Source organism: Epinephelus fuscoguttatus, linkage group LG23 (genome assembly GCF_011397635.1).
Source record: "Epinephelus fuscoguttatus linkage group LG23, E.fuscoguttatus.final_Chr_v1".
NCBI lineage: Eukaryota > Metazoa > Chordata > Actinopteri > Perciformes > Serranidae > Epinephelus > Epinephelus fuscoguttatus.
This window is the reverse complement of record NC_064774.1, coordinates 19,542,802-19,559,320: the sequence shown is the minus strand read 5'-3', so window position 1 is coordinate 19,559,320 and position 16,519 is coordinate 19,542,802. Positions and strand designations below refer to the sequence as shown.

Below are 16,519 nucleotides of genomic sequence, written 5' to 3'. Positions count from 1 at the left end.
TGCCTGAAAATCTGTCATCTTGGGTTTACTGCTCAATGAATAAAGCTAGTAGAGGGTTAATAGATTGGGGCCAGATATACTGCTAATCTATTCACTCATGATGCTATAAGCTTCTTTACCTCACCTCTACTTCCTGTGTCATATCTTGGATTAAAATTTATTTTGGTACAAAACTCTTCTTGTGTCTTATTTCCAAGCAAAGCTCCTCTTTGGGGCATCTTATTTTGTGCTCAAAGGAACCATTTTTCGTATCAAAGCTAGCGAGTGGAATATGCCTCGAATGTATTGGCTGTACACTAGCTGATATAAAAAATGTATGCTAGGTAGCTGCCATTCTGATAGGGATTTAGCATAACATTGCATAATTTTATGAATTGATAACAATTAATATAATGATCATTTTCATTGCACTTCACTAAAACTATCACAATACAGAGATATTGTGGGTACAAAACAGCTTTGTGCATATAATGGTGCATGGAAATTCTTCTTTGTATTTGTAACTTTTCTTTGCATAATTTATTTTGGAATGAAACTCTTCAGGCATTTTGTTTAGGGAAAAATCTTCTTTCCCATCCAAGCTCAACTTTTATGTTGCCTTCAAACAGCAAACTGGAATTACTTATAACAAAAGGAATGAATCATTTGATGTATCTCCACTTTATAAATACAGCCTTTTAATGTTGGAGCTGCTGGTTGGGCTTCATATGACTTACAGGAAGAAATGTCATTCAACAATTACTTTGCAACACATACTTTTAATCCCAGTGATGCAAAAAGGAAAGAAATAAATGCACACCACAGTTTGCATGCATATTTTAGCATGCTACAACAGAGCAGGAGCAACCTCAGCAGCCTCCGACACAGACAGGAGAGAAATGTCTCTGGTACCCGGAGGCTAGACTGTGTTGACATACTTTTATTATTAAAAAAACATCAATCTGGATACCAAGACAACTGCTCGCCTGCAGTGATGTTCACAATAATGGGAGCAGAGTTTTGAACTTGGGGGCTGGTATTTTTTTGATCTGGAAAAGGTTAGGAGGTTTGGCATGTTGAAGCAAAAAGGAGGGTTTGACAATATCTACTCGTACAGGCAGACAGAAACGATGTATGCTTGCACGCAATGTGAACACAAAACATTTGAGGTTAATAGAGGTTATTTTTGTGACTCAGTACGTCAATTTCCTTCCACTGAGTTATGAGACTCCAGTACAATGTGTGCATTCTAGCATTTGCGTCTCTCTGCACAAGAACGAATTCCTACACTTTTCCTCTGGGTGGAAATATGTGCCCACTAATGCCAACGTATGGGTAAAGTAAAGGTTCCCATGTACATTGACTTGATAAATAAATGTGCTTCAACAAAGTGATTTTTCAGCTGTCAAGCTTTCCTTTATATGACCAGGATTTACCATCGTCCCCTTTTGGTATCTAGGTGCACTGCAATGCTTCTAGCATGCAAGTATTTCTTTCACATGTACCATGTGTAATTGAACAGCCTCTGTAATGAGTGCGTGGAGCCCGGGGAAGCCATATATCGCACCGTGCATCCTGCCACATACCGCGTCTCTGTCTGCAGTATCCATGTGAGGAGCACAGGCATCTGCTAAGGGATATTTAGGATACTTGGCAGAAGTCGGGAAACATTGCATTGCACTTGGATACCAAATGAGCTCCATACACGTGACATTTGAATCAACTTAAGGCTGCGAATCACCGGGTATAGTATCTTCAGATTATCTTCTTAAATCACATTAAAAATCATGTATGTCTAGAAAAAAGAGCTCGATATTAAAATGCGACCCACCTTAACATTGTACAAAATGGTACACAAGTTAAATGTTTCCTGGAGCTGTAATTTGATGTTGTTAACAGATGTATTGATGTAATTATTATAATTAGAGAGATTGGGTTTTGGTTGGGATTTATGTGGCTTTACTGATGAAAGATAAGATCAAGCAAAAGCAGACAACAAGATCAGCTGCCTTTGTCAGGTAATTACTATCTTTATTACAATTTTTGTATTTTTTTTTTAAATTATAAATATAAACATATCCATAGTACATTTATTCCTCTATTGTATTTGAGTACAGTTACTTTTTAGATTAAAATTCAGACACATATGATCAATTTCTAAAGTATAATTTGCTCTCATGGATTAAACTACCCAAAAATAAAGTTATAATTTTGTCCAACTCGACAAAGTACAACATTAAAGTGGTGGTTTCAGGTTAACCACTGTTAACCATCATGCACCATTAATAATGATCTAATAATACAGTCTACAATGTTTTTTTGAGTTATAATTGAATGTTTTTATGTTGATTTTGTTGAAAAAAACTTTTTTTTTTTTTTAAATTAAAATTTTTACTTAAGTTACATTATACATGCTAAACTGCTGCAGCGTGATGTAATTTCTTAAATTGTAAGAGCAGCCTCCGTGGCGCAATCAGTCAGTGGTCGGCTGTTACCCGAAAGGATGGTGGTTCGAGCCCTCCCAGGGACGTAGCATTTCATATTTCAACAACCAGGTAACAACATATAAGTGAAAAATAACTTTGTTTAATGGTTTGGGCTAATGCTAGCATGCTAACTCATGTTTCGAACTGCAGAGTGATCTCTCTTTTTTTCAGCTACCAGAGCAGTCTCTGTGGCGCAATTGGTCAGCGCGTTCGGCTGTTAACCGAAAGGATGGTGGTTCGAGCCCACCCAGGGACGCAGCGTTTCATATTTAAACAACCAGGTCACATTATGTAAATAAGTAACCTGACGTCTTTAATCAGGGGTAAAGGTCAGGCTCAAATTTGTGACTGTGGCTTCCGTCAGTCTACCTAAGTCGGATTCAACTTTCTCTAAATAACAACGAAATAAACTGATAAACAAATGAGCTAAATAGCATCAGAAAAGTCATGCCAGTGTTAATGGTAACTCTAGCTTCTAGGTGCAGAGTGATCTCTCTTTTTTTTTGGCTGCAAACTAAGTCTCTGTGGCGCAATCGGTCAGCGCGTTCGGCTGTTAACCGAAAGGATGGTGGTTCGAGCCCACCCAGGGACGTAACATTTCATATTTGAACAACCAGGTCACATTATGTAAATAAGTAACCTGACATCTTTAATCAGGGGTAAAGGTCAGGCTCAAATTTGTGACTGTGGCTTCCGTTAGTCTACCTAAGTCGGATTCAACTTTCTCTAAATAACAATGAAATAAACTGATAAACAAATGAGCTAAATAGCATCAGAAAAGTCATGCCAGTGTTAATGGTAACGCTAGCTTCTAGGTGCAGAGTGATCTCTCTTTTTTTTTGGCTGCAAAATAAGTCTCTGTGGCGCAATCGGTCAGCGCGTTCGGCTGTTAACCGAAAGGATGGTGGTTCGAGCCCACCCAGGGACGCAGTGTTTCATATTTCAACAACCAGGTAACATGTTAATGAAAAGTAACTTTTTCTGTGATCAGGAGCAAATGTGGGACAAACCATAATCAAATTTGCAAAGTCAGATTAAACTGTCTCAAAATAACAAGAAAATAAACTGTTGAACAAATAAAAGTGGGAAGCAGTGTTAGCAGCATCAAAGTCCTTAGAGACAGTGGCCTGTATACTGAAGTACGAAGCTACCATCTGTAGTATGTGTATATTTATGGCCATCATTACTGCGTGTCCGTGTGTGTTTGTGCTACTAGTCATTAGTAAAACTTGTTATGAAATCATCTTCCACAAATACCCATCTGTCGCATTAACTTGGTCCAGACTGATCCGGAATGTAAGACGAGCAGGAGGAGGATGTTACCTGACAAACCTGGCAACAAGACAAGTTGCCCCGACAACCAGACAAACAACACATATCTGACATGACAACGGGGGCGCACATGACTGGGCAATCTGTTTTTACCATGTTGATACATGCTCTTTTGGGACAATCCAATCTGATATTGGCTGTCACATATTTTATTTAAGCTGCTTAATAAAGGTTAGGAGCCAGTTTTGGATGTGAGAATGTGGATCAGATCTCGAGGAAATTTAAAAAAGGGCTGAGATGCAGTTAAAGGCCGGACTCAATAGTACCATAGATGTATTTATTAAAACCTGAGGGGGAGCTTACAGGGTTTTTTGGGTTATGTCAATTGTTTCATTTCATATTTCCTTTGGGATTGATAAAATTCCACCCATATTCACCAAAGAAGTAGCTGAATATCTGTACTAAATCATGCTCATTCCCCTAATCTAAATGCAGAAGACTTTGTAAAAGATCAAATTTCAATCAAAAACAAGCCTGAGGCATTATAGTCTGAAACTGTACCAGCATATATTTAGTCTAAATGTGGAGTTTAAGCAGAGAAACAAGCTGATTTATGAAGTAAATTGGGTCTACACATCACTTTAGAATCACTGTCACACAGTGCCAAATCTCCAGCTAGAAATGTCCCCCAGCTGTTTTTTATGTGTCTTAGATCAAGTTACTCCACCCTTCCTCGCACAAGAAATCTCTTTGATGTGTGATATGATATCTGTTATATTATCACTATCATCCACATGCCTTCCAAAAAAATTGTTTTTTTTTCTTCTAAAGAAATGTTTATACCACTGCAGCATCAGATCAATAATAATCTGTATACATGCTGGGTTAGGACAGATTTGGGGAAAACAGCAACATTATAATCCATGTGAATGAACTACTGCACAAAGTGTCTCCTAACTGTGACTGATGATATCTTAAATTTGTTGAGACTGGATGAAGATCAGCCAAGATGAAGTCACACAAAGCACCTGTTTAGCAGTGTGGGAAAGTCCTTAAGTAATGTTGAGGGAACACAGAATATGTGCAGATGTAGCCTTCACAGAGGTCGAGTTTTAATACACTCTACATGACTGATTGTTTTAGACAAGTAGTTATCACATGTAGGACGTTTTCCCTGCATTTACCTCAATACTAACAGCATATTTTGATTGAAAAAGGGCTTCATAGTTTTGTCACAAATGGCACCAATGTGGAAATGGAGTGGCAAAATGGCAACATACTATAGTCTGGGCTTCAAATTCACCAAAAGAGACAAACTAAAAGCTCAAAAGTGGTCTTATTTTGATCTTTTTGGCTAGCACGCTAGAACAACTGTTAAATCAGACTGTAATCTCCACTGTCTTAGAGCTACAATGAGCAAAAATAAGAGCTTTGCTAAGGAAACTCAAGCTCTTTTTTAGACCTTTAAATTGCTGCCAACATCTCTAATTTGTGGATGCCTGGGTTAATTCTGGTATGGTAACATTTTAATGCAGTCTCTATGGCATGATTGGTTAGTGCACTGGACTGCTAGCTGAAAGGATGGTGGTTCAAGTCCACCCAGGGACATTGTGTTTAAATAACCAGGTAAACGTATAACACCTTTAGCTGGGTGAGTCTACTTGAAGGAGGAGTCAGGTATTCCAGAGAAACACTCGATATTAAAATTCAACTTCCAAACAATTTCACTCCTTTCAAGAGCTTAATTTTACTGTCTCTCTTTCTCCCACTGCATTTGTCTTTATACACATATGACCTTTCCCCTTTCCTTTTCATGAGCACAGCGCAATAGTGTTGTGTGGTTTGGTCCAATGCCACTTTGTGTTTTTCCATTTAAAAAAGCAAGGGCTGTGTATCAACACTGGATTTTCTTTTAGCAGTTAGCGGACCATGACGAGATATACGCTGAATTTGACATCAAGTGTGTTGAACTGGAATAGCTACACTGCACCTTCAAGTCATTCAGTTGCCACTTCTTCCAAATAACAAGAAACTGATGAAAGGGAGCAGTACTAGCAGCAGAATTGCTCTAAATTCACAACAGGAAACATGCAAAAGTCTTAATAAATCAGTTTTAAGCCAATAAGTTTTGTCTGTCTCTGCTGTCTTGAAATATGTTTAGATGCTGCATCATCAGAATAAATCAGATCAACAACCAGACAGTGACGACAAGCTAACAAGGTGCTGTCACAGTTGGGTAACTAACCAGCCAATATCAATCACACGGAAGCGAAACGATGTGTCTCCAGATGTTCCCTCCTCTGATGAGGCCAAAGGTGAGGGGAGAGAAGGTGCCCATAAAGACGGAGACAAATGTATGACAGGACCCAGAAGTAGAGGACAGCACCAAACCAGGTGTGTAAGCCTGTACCCCTCAGGTACTCCGCTTGTCCTACACTGTGTTTAAAATGACTGATGGTTGAACTGTGAGTGCCCAGACACATTTGTCTGTCTGCTGTTCTATGAGCCATTGTGTCTCTTAGCCCAACATTAAAATGTCTGGACAGTGAGAGACGTTTTTAGTAACTTACAGCAAACTAGAACTACTGCCTCGCTGTAGTGTGCCTCCATGAACCAGCCAAGTGGCAGTTACAGTTTACATCCATGTCTGTCCAGACTCATATGTAGTTATGACAGTTGTCAGTGGTTTAAATATGGATATTTCTGCAAAGACGCCATGTTAAAATTTGCATATGAATTCTTGAGTTGTGGCCAACAACAGTCCAGGTACAAGTGGATGTTTGTGCCAGATTTGAAGTAATTCCCTCAAGGTGGTTTTGAGATATTCCATTTACAAGAATGGGGCGGAAAAACCGAAAACATAATGCGTCCAGCCACAGGTATATTATACCGGTGCAAAGGCATAATGAAAATGCTTATACAACAGCAGGAGGGAGTTGAGAAAGAAAGGTGTGTCCCTATAAAATACGACTTTGGGAAACCCCAGGAAAATGTATAGCTGTCAGCTCCAAATGTGATTAATATCCTGTTAAATGGCTCTGCTACACTGCCTAATATATAAACTGGTGTCATATAGCAAACCAGCCATTCATGCCCTCAAACCCAAAGCGATATAGTCACTCATCACCTCATCTGCTGTCAAGTGTGTGTGTGTTCGTGTGTGTGACACACATTCCTCTATCTTGCATCTTACATGACAAGACAAGAGACATACATAGCTGTCCCTCACCACTATGCAAGTGTATGGACTGAGTGTGTGCTGTCCTGAATGTGTCAGCAGGGAAGCATCTCGTCCTAAACGCACAGCTGCTTTTCCAGACCCACAAACTAGATGGTCACTGTCTTTTCCATCTCTCTCTCCATCTATCCATTTTTTTTGCTTTGTTCATCATTCCAGGGTTTAAACTACCCTTGAAAGTCCTTAACAGTTTGCCAGAAAAGGTTTTCTGAAATAAAACCAAGACAAACACCAGAAAACTTTCAAAACTGATCAACAGTCCATCAGACCTCGAACTAAATCCCAGTCCCCTTAATGTTTTTTTAAAAACAGCTAAAAAATTCTGGTGTCGTCCTAACACAACCTTCCTCTGTCTTTATCCTCCTCCTCTTCCCTCCCTCCCTCTCCCTCACCTTTCATCCCTTCCACTGCCTCTCTGACCCTGAAACAGAGGAAGGACCTCCAGAGGGAGGGAAGCAGGACAAGAGACACGGGAGTAATGAAAGCAGGGAGAAGTGGGTTTCTAGTGGAGTGGATCAGAGTGAGCTGTGGAGGTCAGGAATGTCATGTTGTAGGCTGCAGGGAGTCAGGATCACCGGGTTTAATGGTCTGCAGAGACCTCATATGAGAACTCAACTCCAAATCTGGGAATTTAAGGAATTCAAAGGGACAGTGAAGGAGGGTCTGTCGTCTGAGATGAATAATTTTACTTATCTGGAGAAAGGCTTGGGAGATCCAAGAATTCTTGGGATGCTGCTGTTTGAGATGTCATATGTTGAAGTGAGGACTACTGGCTCGAAGTCAATGTAATGATTAATCAAATGTAGAGATATCAACATGAATCAAGAGTTCCCCTTCAAAAACGGTCTTGTTTTTACATCACCATCATTGTTCTGACTCACTTGTTGCACTGCTCAGCTAAAAATCAACTGTCAGTCCAACATTAAGGCCTTTATCACCCAAAGATTTTTTTCACTTACATAAAAAAAAACATAAAAAAGTTATCCTGTTTGCGCTCGATTGAAAAAGGTCTTCATTCTTGATGTTTGGTGGGATTATGACCGAGTTTCTTTCTATTACTTTCTAAACTGCTCAGTTGTTTTGCTTTTTGTTGACTAAGAACGCATTCACACTAGCGTTATTTGGTGCGCTTTAAATGAACCCTGGTCAACTTCCACGGATAGTTCGGTTGGTTTGGAGCGGTGTGAACACTCATTCCAACTCTGGTGCGGACCAAATGAGCGAACTGTGGTCCGCTTGAAAACTGGGGGTCTCAGTTCACTTGCGAGTGAACCCTGGTGTGGTTCACTTACAGTGGGAAATGCAAACGGACTAATCACAGAGAAGATATCAGTATTGCATCAAGGTAACACAAAAACCTCAACAGCAATATATTAAGGTCCGCGACTGAAGGGGATGGATTTCCGTTTTCGGTCCTGGCCAAAAGATGAGCCGGGTTTTCTTCTTTCTCATGCTTTTTTCCTTCCTGGTCAGTGGCTGTTTTGGGCAATAACGGCCCCAAACAAGCAGCTGTTGTAACTGTGTGTTTGGTCCGCTTTAAAAAGTGCAGTGTGGAAGTGAACCGACCCAAATTTTTCGGCATTGGCTGTCCAATCGAACCGAGGCCCTCGGATTATCCTGGTGTGAACGCACCCTCACTGTACAACAACTTGTTTTATAAGGAAGGCACTGCATTCACAAAATTTACTAGATCTTAAGGATACACCGAAAACCAACAGAAAAACTACCTAAAAATGGTAAACTTTTCTTCAAAGAAAATGGACACAGGCATCATGAACATCTGTCCCAAATTTAATGGCAATCACTCAAATACTTAACAAGATATTTCAATCTGGATTAAAGTGGTGGATTGACCACTATATATTTTCAGAAAGTCACTTATTGAGTTTATTGTCCCTGACGTGACCATGAACATAAAGCACCATGTGACCTTTTCCCCAACCAATAGTTTAGATTTCTGTGAAAGTTACCATGATCCAACAACAACATAGTGCACTGTATAGCACAGAGTTGGGGAGTGGACAGACGGAGGGTCATATCCTGTCTGGATGTTCACCTGGACGTTTCTTAACGCAGGTGTATCTGTTTGTTTTAGCCTTGTACCTATAAAAAATGGGAATTCAGGATGCACACAGTAAATTTCCTGTCTGTGTCTGTGTGTTTCATTCCTCTATCAAAGCTGGAATGTAATGCACTTGTCTTTAAAATTTCCTGTCTGTTCAAACCTCTCATGTGGATGTTTACTTGTAGCTTTTGTGTATATGAGCATCGGTCCATGATGGCTTACATGCACACATGCCAGCCCTGGGTCAAACGGCCTCCGCAGATACTTTTTATGGTTTGTTTTACTTTACGCTGGCGCCACAGAAACAATCACACAATCACAGAAATTTCACTCCAGTGTGCTTTTGCATGATTGATAACTCAATGCTGTGTCTGAATCACAGTGGCACACTGAAGTGTGACCATCTGGAACCTCAGGCAGGTTTAAACAAATTACATATTTGCAGATAGTGTTCGGCACTGGGATTTCAATGTACTTCATCTCTAAGCATCACTGAAAGAGTGTGGCATGGACAAGCCTGCATTCAGCCAAGCAGCTGGCTGTGTGCACCTCTAACTCCTTCACATCTTCCCATTTGTAGTACACAATACTGTGACTCGCACGCAATTAGACTTGGACCAGAATGTGTGTGTATTTCGGTGAGTGTATCAACATGTTCTTGTTGATGTTTTATTATCTTTGCGTACTTTTAACCTTCCGTGTTGCTCCGTTTACAGTTCAGTATATTTTCTGCATATGCTGATCCGAGAAACAGACACAAGTCCCAGACACATGCACATAGTTACGACAATATGTCGAGGACATGTACAAACCTTTGCAACAAAATGTAATGTAGCATGTAGTGATCATCACAGGTTGTTTTTATCTGAATGTTTCCCTGCACACGTTGCTGGAGTGAAAATGCATGTTGAAGAGGTCAACCACAACCGTCAAATGTGTCATCACATCACATGAAGGACTACGACAACAAAAGCAGATTAATAATCACCATTTTACTGCCAAATCTGCAATGACGAGAGACATATTAATGAAATAAAACAAGATGTCATTAAAAAGGAACCGGAATTGGGTATAAAAATTGAAGAAGTAGACCTGCAGACATTACAAAATTTGAGAAAAATGTTGGATGCAACATGCAAAAAAATCACAACAAACTCATTGAAGCAACAGAAAACACAAGGCCATTGTGTAGCGTTAACCGCTACATTATATAGCTTCTTGTCAGGGATATTCATTCATGATCTAAACCTTTACATCCATACATCTACATCTGTATGAGATAAAAAGATTAAAAACTACAGAGCTAAAGAAAAAAAATCACTTACTTTTCATAGAATTGCCACCAAATTTTAAAAAATGGTGCAATGTTGTTTGTCTATTTTAAAAGTTTACGTCATTTAAATACTTTTTTTAAAAACTAGAGTACATTTTAATGAATAATTGGACATTATGTAGATCGTTAAGCTCAGCTGCAAACATGTGCATCAACAAATATCCATCACTGTAATGAGAGCGTATAATTACTGAGGTATTTAGAGAGTGTGAAAGTGTGTGTATACCTGAAATTGTGTGTGTGTGTTTGGTGTTGGCCTCTTATGTAAGCAGGACAGTGCTTTGTAGTAACTCCCACAGGAATTAACATGAACAACAGTTTTGACTGTCAACTCAGCCACTATCAATCAGTCAAGCCTTGTGAGTTTCTCTAAATAGCTTCTCTAAATACCTGTATAATTACGCTCTCTCACTCCAATGGGGGACATCTGTTGAAATTATTTTAATTACCTGGAGCAGGTGAGAGGTGATGCGTCGGTCTGTGAACACACACAGGCACACACAAACACGTACACACTGAGAGCACCGTGACCAGATCAGATCAGTTTAGTGTTTTTAGATGAAGGGTGTTAAATCGGTACATCTGCACAGCCTGCATGCGTTGGATTCAGGGAGGCAGAAAGTTGAGGGGAGAAGGAGAGAGATAGAGGGGTGGAGGTCGAAAGTACACAGAGTGTAAGTGAGGTGAGGTAAGGTAAGGGGAGGAAAAAAAGTAGGAAAGAAGATGGAAGACAGCTAGTTATCCGTATAGGGTAATGGAAAAGGCTGGTGTGAGTTGGAAGGGTGAAACTGATTTGAAGAAGTTAGTTAACATTATTATTCTGCAGCATCTGATATGGTCTGTTTCTATAAAGCTGGACTGAGGAGGCTAATGTACTGTTCAGGTACAGGCGTCTTCAGTTGTAATTTAAGCCAATAAACCCATTATTGACAGCTGCTCTAACTAGAGCTACACTTTTCTAAGAGCTCTACTTCAGCACCGTTTTGAGTTTCTTGTACCTATTTTTAAAGGTTAAAGTAAAACTTAATGCATCACATGAAATTGACAAGCCACCTATCCAGTATAGTAAAAATTGGCTCCATTTTTACCAACACATGAATGCATCAATGATTACAATCTAATTTGGACTTTGGACAATAATTATAATCTTATTTATATTATTCTGAAATGGGCCATTCCACATTATGAGTAAAAACTGCTAAAACTTTTGCACTTTTATGGAAGTAAAAATTGGAATGCAGGACATTTGCTTGCAAGAGTTTTTCTACACAGTTGTAATGCTACTTTAATTCAAGTAAAACATCTGAGTACTCCTTCCACCACTGTCTAAGAGAGAGGAATCAAACTATATGATATGCTATATTGTTGAATTCAACGCCATTGTCAGCATAACTGATTCCAAAATTGGATATTACCTTGTTTTTGTAGCACCAGTTTATGGAAACTGCAGGTGCAAAATGAGTCTGTATGGTTTAAAAGTTGCCAATCAATCTACTGTTGATCGACAACAGCTGTCCAAAACATCAGCATAGAAATAATTTTGGAAGAACACCTCTAAATTTACATTACATCCCTCTCAGTCCCGTCACTTTCTGTGATGTGAAATTCCTTCACTGCCTCGTTCTCTGCCTCCTCCCCTCAACTTGTTCCTCTTTTTAATTTTGACCCTTTCATCCTCCTGTCATGAGCCCTCTGCCCCAGTGCCCTTTGAATGAGCCTCGACACAGACAGATGAGGAAAGAAAGAGAGACAGAAAAGAAAGACAGACAGACAGTGGGAGAAGGGAAGGGGAGGAGGGGGAGTAAGAAAGAGAAGAAAGAGGGAGGGCAGCTGATTGGGATCGCCCCGGTAATTTACGGCTTTTCATAGTGATGCAAAAAAGTCTATAAATTGAGTTGATGTGAGGCTATTGACTCACTCCCCCATTAACACAGGCGCGCATGCATATACACACACACACACACACACACACACACACACACACACAAAATAAAAATTTGTAGCGGCGAGTTCAGCAGCCTTTTTGAAGACTAATGAAATAGTTACTCAGCACACTGAGGTCAACTCCCTGTGTGTACATGAGTGTGAATCAGCCCATGACCTTTGCAAATAAAGACACTGAACAGCCCCTTGACACAACGCTGACAGATATACGACTGTCTCTTTATATCTTTGTTCTGTCTGTCCCCACAATAACTCCTGTCCATCCCCCGGTCACTCTTCTTACTCCTGACTCTCCAGTCGTTTCAGTCTACGTCCTTTTTGCCTTTTGGTTTCTCCATTTCTGTCGTCATTTATTTCTCCTCGCTTAATTTCTTATCGCTACTTTTCATGCTCCAATTAAGTTGACAGGACAGCGATGACCCTTTGATTTAAGTGACAGAGTTTTCTTCTGTGTATGTGTGAAACAGAGAGAAAGGGAGACACACAATACCGGGTCATCGCATGAAGGCCTTTGCAGGGGTTCAAGGTGACCTTTGACCCCCAGTGGACAGCTGTGCTCTGGACAGTTCTCCATCCAAGAGTGAAAGAGATGCACAAGTTCACAGATACACAGTGTCTCTTTCTACAAATATTGTGGGCATCTCAAATTAATAATTTATTGTTTTTTGACTCATAAATCCATTTGTTGCTCTTTTAAGTGTCGAGGAATTTAAATTTTTTGGTCTCCAAATTCTTTTATGATTAACTTAAAACATCTTGGAGCTAACTTTCCACCTGACACCAATACGCAAAAGGAATTAAACCTCAAGCCATTTTTACTACCAGTTGAAATGTGACCATGGCACTGAATATCAAAAAACTAGGGCAAGTGTTTTCTATTCAATTAGCTTCTGATTTAAATAATAATTTTGCCAATTTTAGACTTTATTCACTTCATTCAGACAATGTTCTTGCATGGCTCCATGTTTTTAGATAGGTTTAACATTCGGCTCCTTTTGTTACATGAAAAAGTGAACAATTACAGAAAATTTTGTTTAAACTTTTATAAAGAATTGCAGAAAAATCTGTTAAAGTTTCTTAAAACATCATTCTGGTTTTGGCACAAGGTATCATACTGACATTACAGTGATGATACGATGTTTTTTGTGTATGCAGAGGCCCATTGGGTGATGTTGCACTTAAAATAAAGTTAAAGTTGACTCAATAACAAGTAAAATTTTAAGTTTTATACACTACTGCCATTTAGCAGAGAAAGATATTCAAAAGATGTATTAAGCAACACACACCGTGGTGTGTTAAAGCAGCTGAGAATCAGCTCATAGCAGAGGAGCAGGAGACCCTGTTAAACCCCCTCCCACCGCGACAGCAGCCCTTTTGAATGGTAATGCTATTCTCTCCTTAGCTACGGTAAAAACACCACATCACAATGCTCTGCTCATCTTCTTCACCGCAGTCCACTCTACAGGAGGTCACTCACACACACACACACACACACACACACACAAAAGCACGGATGGGCTTCTAGCTTTAAGAGGAGCTGCATGTCGACACAAACCAAGTGAGATGGATTGTAACCTGTTGCAGATTATTACTGGACCAGAGGCCACACACACACCCGAACACATTGTCTTTCACACACACACACACACACACACACACACACACACACACACACACACACACACACACACACACAAGTAGCCTTTGAGGTTTTACACAGAGCAGTCCCCAGACACCACTTTGCTCCATGTGAGGGGCTTAAGGGGCCCCTGGGGAACTGTTAAAACCTGGTGACTTTGTAGGTCAGAGACCTGCTGGTGGCTGGAGAGCGAGGGCACTACTCCACTTATAAAACCAATGCTTCCTTTAAGACACTAAAAACCAAAAACACAGGGATATCCTGCAATGCTAACAAAAGAAAAAAAAATACTTTTTGTATCCACCCCGTGAATCCACTGGCCTGTAGTTTGTCCCGAATCCTGCTGACAAACGGACAAAGAAACACACAAAGAACACCGAAAATATAACCTCCTTGGCAGAGGTAAATCGACACATACATCAGGGGAATAACATCAGGGTAGAGCAGAAATGTTAAAGTGATGGTATGATAGTGACATGAAAAACACAACAGGCATCTTCCCTTCTTAACTTCATAAACTGCATGATTGAGAAAAAAAGATAGCAGAATGAGAGAATGAAGAGGAGAAGGAGTAGATGAACTTTTTTGGCCTGTTGGTTATTTTCAGATGTTGCAAGAAGATACCAGATTTCCAGTAACTAAGGGGGAAGAGACAAGAGTCAAGCAGATATGTTGCATAAGTCTGGCAAGCTAACAAACCTGTGCAGAACTTGAAGATGAAGATGAAGAAGAAGACTAGGAACCTTCTTGCTTTGAGGCGACAATGCTAACCACTGCACCACCATGACGCCAAGTTCAAATAAAAAATCGGGAGGTGTCAAGATAGAAAGACCTCTCAGAAGCTCAAAGCTACATTAGCCAGTACAACACCTGAATCTCCAACTGGACTGTCAAAAGCTGAGTTGCATTGTGGGTAATATAGTTAGGTAGTAGGTAGAAGGAAGAAGAATGCATGGAATAAAAAGCTGATATCGCTGGTTCTGCTGCACAGAGTTGTAATATTGTCCATCGTGAGAACAGCACGTTTTAGTAGTGTAATGCTAAATCGGTGGTACAGTCTGATGTAAATGTGGTTCACAGTATATTAGAAACACTTCTTAATATGATGCAATACAAATCAACAGCACTACAAACTACAGTCTCCAAAACTGGTTCTAGTTTCAATTAAAAAACTGAACATAAAAACCTCCATGACAGAAGGATTTATTGCAGGACTGTTGTATGACCGCATTATCTTAGCTAGGTGTAACTAGTAAAACAAGAAACCAAGCACAATTCGTCTCATTGCCCAATCCTACAGGAAAGGGGAGTTTGCTCCTCCTACCATAGCCAAGTTAGGACAAACTAAGATTCTCTAAACTGAGCTTCCAACTCATGTTTCTGTTCTTTTCTATCCCAAATCTTCAGTCAAACGCAGACTGAGATCAGATTGCAGGTGAATACTGTCTTTGCTTCTGACAGCCTAGCTTAACAGATCAGTAGCTACGCTGCTTTAGCATTAGCCACACAGGTTGGGTTACAGGTATAAGTTAGCTTTACTCGAGGGCTGCGTGAATGGTGGTATTGTAGATATAAAAGAGGCTTGGGGCATTGTGAGGGCCTTAGTGAATGAGGCAGAAAAGAGTTAATTGGTTCCTTTTATCACAGTGTGCTACCTGTGACCCAGGTGTCAGGTTGCTTTAAATCTTTACATTTTTTAAATGTGAACTCTGCTTAAAGAGCTTTGTGAGAGGAACATGCAGTAGTAAATTGGTCACAGGGTTGCATTCCCATCCCAGTCCAAAGGCAAGACCACATTTTAAAATTAATTGTGAGGTGTTAAGTTATTTAGCACCCTTACTAAAACACCAAATCGCTCAACAACTTAAAAGCCTTTGACCACACTGCAAAGATAAGCAGTGTAATGTTTTCGTTAGCGGGATCTGCTTATGCTCATTTGGTTGCGGTTCAGAGTATCTGAGGAACATAACCCACATCAGGGATAAAATAAACTGGTAGTTTGAGTGATTTACAAGCTAAGGTGTGCATGTGTGTGGACATTTGATGCACTAACAACTAACCTCCCTGCTGTCGGTGTATACACCGAGGCCACCCATAAAGACAGAGGACGGCTGCCAGATACTGAGTGTGAGAGGACTGAACGCGTGTCAGATGGGAAATGATCTACATATCACTTCTCAAAGTGGTGTGGAACCCTATCATTGACAATTGTACAACATGTTTCCTGCTATCTCATCAAAAAGTCCCCAGAACATTTGTCTTGCCTAAACATGTGCAACCCCACCTGACCTCTACACAAACATACACACACGAACAGACCTTGAATGTATCAAATATTTCCTTTTACAACACATAAAAATTTGAATAAATGTCTGCCAAACAGCACTCGGCTTTGCCTGAAATGTAAACGCAAACCACAAACATCTGTCAGCTGCAGACTTCCAGAGAGGATCCACAAGATCTACGTTTCTACAGCTGTAATCGTGCAGTTGTTCATGGGCTATGAGCCACTGCCTGCTCCCTCATCATCTTGCTACCCTGATTCGTTCAGGTTTGGGTGAGA

General features: G+C 40.1%; 1 protein-coding gene and 3 non-coding genes across 7 annotated transcripts in view; 3 read left to right on the top strand and 1 right to left on the bottom strand.

The window, feature by feature from the left end:
- Positions 1 to 16,519, bottom strand: part of col4a6 (collagen, type IV, alpha 6) — a 134,163-nt gene that overhangs the window by 79,476 nt on the left and 38,168 nt on the right. The window lies entirely within an intron of this gene.
- trnan-guu (transfer RNA asparagine (anticodon GUU)) lies at positions 2,648 to 2,721 on the top strand. The gene has a single exon. It is a non-coding gene; the product is annotated as a tRNA-Asn (tRNA).
- trnan-guu (transfer RNA asparagine (anticodon GUU)) lies at positions 2,984 to 3,057 on the top strand. Its single transcript has one exon. It is a non-coding gene; the product is annotated as a tRNA-Asn (tRNA).
- On the top strand, positions 3,320 to 3,393 carry trnan-guu (transfer RNA asparagine (anticodon GUU)). The gene has a single exon. It is a non-coding gene; the product is annotated as a tRNA-Asn (tRNA).